The sequence below is a fragment of the Lagenorhynchus albirostris genome, chromosome 1, assembly GCF_949774975.1.
Source record: "Lagenorhynchus albirostris chromosome 1, mLagAlb1.1, whole genome shotgun sequence".
NCBI lineage: Eukaryota > Metazoa > Chordata > Mammalia > Artiodactyla > Delphinidae > Lagenorhynchus > Lagenorhynchus albirostris.
In genome coordinates this window covers 114,014,015-114,020,423 of record NC_083095.1, presented here as the reverse complement: position 1 = coordinate 114,020,423, position 6,409 = coordinate 114,014,015, and positions in this window count along the sequence as shown.

The window sequence follows — 6,409 nt, the reverse complement described above, 5'->3', positions numbered from 1 at the left end:
TTTTTTGTGTGGTTTTCTTTTTAAAAACTCCTTAATTGTTTGTGGAAAATTGGACGTATGGGTAACACCTTATAGATTATTTGCACATAAAATTGTTTCTGAAGTAAGTGCCTACGTATTTATTATTTAGAAGTACTACGTATTTATTATTTAAAAGTACTAAACAAAAAGTATGACGTTTGCTCACACATACTAAGAAGTAGGAGATACATTTAGAGAGAAATGTATACTTTATACTTCATGTTTTCTTATTTTTACATTACTTATGAGTAAGTATGTTTAGAGTATTAGGTAACTCAGATTTTTTTTTAGGACAAAATTTAGAATAAATTCCAAAATTATATAGTTACGGCTAAATTTTTATTTTAGTATTAGATAGTAAAAAAGTGGACTGATCACTGGACCACGTGTTAGAAGACCTGAATCCAGCTTTTTTCTTATTGATAAAATAAAGCTCATTTGTAAACAACATTATTGATGCAACATTTAGGGGAAATATGTATGTAAAGACATTTGTAAAATTACTTGAAGTTTTCATTGTATTCTATATTCATGTTTGTTTTAATATAAACTTGTTTAAAATTACATAGTAAAACTAAGTAAACCTTAGTTTCTTAGTAAGTAAGTTTTACTGAATTTTAAGAAACAAATTTCCTACTGTGCTAGTTAGGGAGCAGCTTAGCTGTTGCTTTGAGATCATTAATTGGGGAAATTGAGCTGAAACAAAGAGCTGACACTGTGTCTCAGGTTTAATATTCAGGCAGTTCTCTTAGCTGTCAGGATTTCATATTATTGTGAGACGCCAGAGAAGTATTTGGGTGCAAATGCCATGATTTTATCCACCCACAGCTTTTTAAGCTTGGTTGGACCACTGAGGATGAGTTGTCCCTTTAAAGTTTGCCTGAGAGTGGCGAGGTTCAATGGTTTTAGGCTACTATTGTTTTAGCTTGTCTGGTTGAGACCTCTGCTGGGCAGTTAGCATAAACATAAAAGTGTAAATTTTCCACTCACTCACTACACAGAATATATTCTCTCATTGTTTAAGAACAGCATAGGGCTGGAAGTCATAGTTTTTTTAACATGTACCTCTTATAAAACCTTGTAAGATTGCAGAAAAAAATTCTCACATGAAAAAAAAATCTCATTTCTTAAAAATGGAAACCCTAGGAAGATGTTTACCCTGTAGAAGAAAGTTTGAGAAGGACTAGCCTATTATCTCATGAAGAAGACAGCATTTTTCTAATTTTATAAATGGCCAAATCTCAGGTATAAAATCTTGCCCCTTAATCACACGGAACAGAAGATGGAAGAGGCAGGGATTTGTGTTCTTACCAGTCTGTTTCCAGCATTGCCCTGCGTTTATATGGAAGGGATTGATCTAGAAGCTCTCAGATCCCATCTTCACAAGTCCAGGTGTTAGCTGCAACACTCACTTGACTATACTTTGGTTTCTTCATCTGAAAAAAAAATGGAGACAATAATATGACTAACCTCAGGAGTTTTATGAGGATCTAATTAGTTAATACATGTAAAATAGTCATTTCAACTCCGCCACTATAGTAAGGTACTGTTAAAATGTTAGCTATCGGGGCTTCCCTGGTGGCGCAGTGGTTGAGAGTCCGCCTGCCGATGCAGGGGATGCGGGTTCGTGCCCCGGTCCGGGAAGATCCCACATGCCGCGGAGCGGCTGGCCCATGAGCCATGGCTGCTGAACCTGCGCATCTGGAGTCTGTGCTCCGCAACGGGAGAGGCCACGACAGTGAGAGGCCCGCATACCGCAAAAAAAAAAAAAAAAAAAGTGTTAGCTATTAAACTCAGTAACAGCAAAGGACTTTGACTTGGAAGAAAGATGGAAGGTCTTAGGGTTGGGGCTAGCTGTGCTAAATTGAGTGCAGTGTACTTAGTCTACAAAGTGATATGTATGGCTTAAAATGTTAATTTTAGCCTTTATGTCAGCTGGCAAGTTCAGTTATTAAAAGCATCTCATTCCACAACGATTCTCTGCTGTGAAGATTGGAAGGGGGAAATACATTTCTGGTTCATCAGCATTAGTTTAAAAAATGAATCATCGCCCGTAGTTTTAATGGCTAATTTACATGATATAAGGGAAGTTATTTTTTCCCTCTGTCCTTTAGCTTACATTCTAAACGGAGATCTGGAAAAAGACATCAGACTTTAATCGCTCAATATAAATTCCAATATTGAATGAACACTACACCTTGTAAAAATTAACAGCAGCCTGCTGAATTGAGAGTGTTGAAAAACTAAGGGGAAAAATATATAAAAAATCAGTTTCAAAGGCTATAGGAAGAATTTTCTAAGGTGTCTCTATTCTTTACTGATACATAGCAGAATGGAAAAGTTAACCCACATGGTTTACCCTGCATGTGTTTACACTGAGTGTATCCATCAGCCTCCTGTTGATTGGAATCATTTTTGTCTGTTGAATTTCTTTTTAAAGGAGAAGTGACCTTTTTCTTATCTTTTCTGACATTCTGGATGTAACAATCTTTAGTTTCTGGTGCCATGGGGTGAGTGTCTAACTTAAGCTCTCCTGCTTGAACACTCTCCCTAGGTTTTTTTTTTTTTTTTAATCTGCCTCCTTAATTAATTAATTTATTTTTGGCTGTGTTGGGTCTTAGTTTCTGTGTGAGGGCTTTCTCTAGTTGTGGCAAGCAGGGGCACTCTTCATCGCAGTGCACGGGCCTCTCACTATCGCAGCTTCTCTTGTTGCGGAGCACAGGCTCCAGACGCACAGGCTCAGTAGTTGTGGCTCACGGGCCTAGTTGCTCCGCGGCATGTGGGATCTTCCCAGACCAGGGCTCGAACCCATGTCCCCTGCATTAGCAGGCAGATTCTCAACCACTGTGCCACCAGGGAAGCCCCCCCCCCCCAGGTTTTGTATCTTAATTCAAGCTATCATGCAGAGGTTGGAGGTGATGTTTCTACCAACATAGTAGAAACACTCACTACAGTTACCTGAACTGATTCTCTAGGCTCCCATCGATTTTGTGTCTTTCCTTTGATCCTGACAATAAATTCCTTTTGCCAGTGTTTGTAACCAAAAATTTTGATTGATAGACATCCCCATCCTCTCCAGCAAGTCCAGGCAACCCATTTCTATCATAATCTATTAAGATTGCAGGGACTGTTTCTTATCCCAGACACATATCATGTACTGGTGCATGGAAGGTGCTCAATAAATGCGACTAAATGTAGCCATTTGCTAGGTTTACTCCTGCTTATCTTTAAGATAGCCAGTAACTTGGAAGATATAAAGAATCAATTAGCAGCAGAGAGATACTACATTAGGAAAGGAAGCAGCCTGTCTGTGACTTTAACATTAATTGTATCTGCACTGTTGGGAAGACTTGCTGAAGAACAGTGCTTACCTTGGGTTGCAAAAAACTGATTTTGCTGCTTAGGTCTAACCGTCTAGTCGTGGTACACCAACCTCCGCTTCAGGGTCTGGCTGGAGCATTCACAAGTCAAGAAATCCCAGGAAGAACTGAGCATGAGCCATGGTTTTGGCAGGTTTCTTAATGTTTTGTCTGGAACGTGCTTTGCTGGTGGAAGTAGAACTTTACTTCAGGAGCCCCAGAGTCTAAAATAGAAAGAAGGACAATTGGGAAGAATCTGTTAAAAGAGTACTGCTTCTCTAAAGGGATGTTAACCAACCAAAAAAATACAGGAGACTGGTCCGTTAGCATTTTGAGGAACTCTTTGTTTTGAGAATGCCAGATTTTAAATACTTCATTTGTTTAATATATTCCAGTAAAGTGTATATATGTTTGGTTCGGCACCAAGCCTTGGACTCTTAAGAGGAACACCAATGAACAGTATGCCATTCTAGTCAGTGAGTTACCTCACAGTTTTCCAGTGTACATTTGATGATATTGTTACATATTAACTCTTCTGATATAGAATGATGTAGGCAGTGAGCAAGTAAAGGCAGTCCAGCTGATTAAAAGGACTCCCCATTCCAAAGCAAATGATACTACCTGCTTATACTGTGTTAAACTACATTGTTGTCCACTGAGTTTCTCTTCAGTACTCTGATTCTTCATGCTGCCGAAACACCAGAGCTAGTAGCTTTTTGACTTTGTAGAGACAGTTTCCCCATTTCTAGAAGATAATATACAATGGAAATAAAAGTTCTGTAGGGAAAAATATCTAGGTCCTAACCTCTCAGTTCCTTTGATCACACGTTTGCCAAGAGGTATTACCACTTTATCCCAGAGTTGTGAGAACTCAGTGATACAGGAAATATTACAGCCAGGTACACTGAATATATTATCTCATAATATTCACAACCCTTTAAGTTAGTCCTACAGTTTGCAGATAAGGAACATTAGAATATGAAAATAGCTTCATCCATATGCTTGTCACTAACAAGTAGCAGAGCTTAAATTCAAGCTCTGACAATCACTAGCTGAAATCCTAAATAGCATCTAGCATGTTGGTGCTCAATATACATGTGTTTATTCATTCAAGGAAAAAAATCTAGCAGTAAAAAAGTATCCAGGAGAAAAGGATAGATTTCATGGAGTAGTTTAACCTATGACTCTAGAATGAACACTTCCTTACCAGTTCTTCCAGGACTGACAGGTGATCACCTATCCCAGGTTGAGTATAATTCAGACAGCAAGTTTAGGGAAATTAAGTTTTTTTGAAATTTACTTCAAAAATTAGTACAGCAGTACAAGTAATTACAGTATAATTATTGGAGCAAGTGTTCATTTAGCACTACAATGCATGCTAATCTTGTTATCCAAAGAAGATTTTGAAATTCAACACCTGATTCAATTGAGCAACTTCAGTATTAATTTTAAATGTTTATTTTGTGTCTGCTATGTGTGAGGCATGGCTTGCCTCACTTAGCAAGTTAATTCATGTTATACTTGAGAAATTTGAATCATTGCAAAGTGCATTCCTCTAGTTATAGTTCATTTTATAGGACTTTAATTCTAATAGCTGTTGCTCTTGGGCCAATTCTTAAATTCTCTAAGACTGTCAGGATTACTGACAATAGAGTTACGTCTTTGTCCCAGGGGCTGAAAGTCCTGATGCTGACAAGCTTCAGGTTTCATCTAAGGTGAGAGGTGGGATTTGAAGATGCCCAGTGTACTATTTGATTCATCTTTGTAATAACTGATGTGGAAAAGAATCTAAAATCATGTTCTTGCAATGCATAAGCACACATGATAATGTTTTTTTCCCACTGTTAGTTAAGTGGAACCTCAGAAATAATGTGGGCCCTACTAAGCAACTGTATTCCTTTTTCTTGATGCTAAGTCCCCACTGTAGATTAGGGATCCAGGAAGATTTGATCAAAACAGTTGAGGATTAGCTACAATAGCACTCAGAGTGGGGGCCTCAAGCCTGATGGCACAAGAGAATCATCTGGGGCAAGTTACAATCATCAGTGCCAGTTCCCTGCCCCAGAACGATTAAATGAGAATCTGGGATTGAGGCCCAGGCACTGGTATTTTTAAAAAGTTATCAGGCGTTAGGGTCTAGAAAGATGGTGACAAAAGAGGTACCTAAACCCTTCTCCCATGGACACGCAGAGCAATCAACTCTGAAAGAAATTTAGAAACTAGCTGAATGACTCGTATACACTGGTGAATGAACAAAACCCACACTGAAATGGATAGGGAAGGCTGAGACACACTCACCATAAACCCCACCCCCAGCACAACACCATACATTTAGGTAGAAACTCCCAACTTCCAGCTTCTCCCTGAGGATTAAAGGGTTTGAACCTACCATCTGGTGTCCCATCTTTAAAGATGCTCACCTGAGGAGTGGGTCCTCCAAAACACCTAGCTCTGAAAGCCAATCAGGCTTGCACCCACAAGACTATAGCAAACAAAGGAGCAGTTGTTAGTGGGTGTGTGAGCACTTGCTGTGGCTATATCCCCTGGGCTCTGTGTGGCAGAAGCAGGCAAAAATCACCAGTTTCCCAATCTTTCTCTGAAAGGAGTGTAGGTGCATACTTTGAAAGCTGCTGCCTTAGGGTCAGGCTTCTACTTTAGGACACATCTAGGCACTAGCTGTGTTTCCTGGAGACAGGAACCTGTCGGACACCTCCTCTGCTATAGCCTCTCCCTATAGCCCCTCAAACTTGCCACTGTCACCATGGAAGGAGCTTATATGCATATCTGTGCCCAGTTTTTGCGCTGCTGCCTGTGGGATGGGCCCTTAGATTGCCTGGCTCTGATAGCTAACAGGGCTTGCATTCATGAGTCCTACAGGATAGTAACAAACAAAGAAGCAGTTCTTAATGGGCACAGAAGCACCCCTTGACCCCTGCATCTATATATGCAGGCCTAGAGCAGAGGGAGCAGGCAAAAATTCTTATCTCCCAGTTTCTCCGTAGAAGGGGCTTAACTAAAAACTTTCCCAG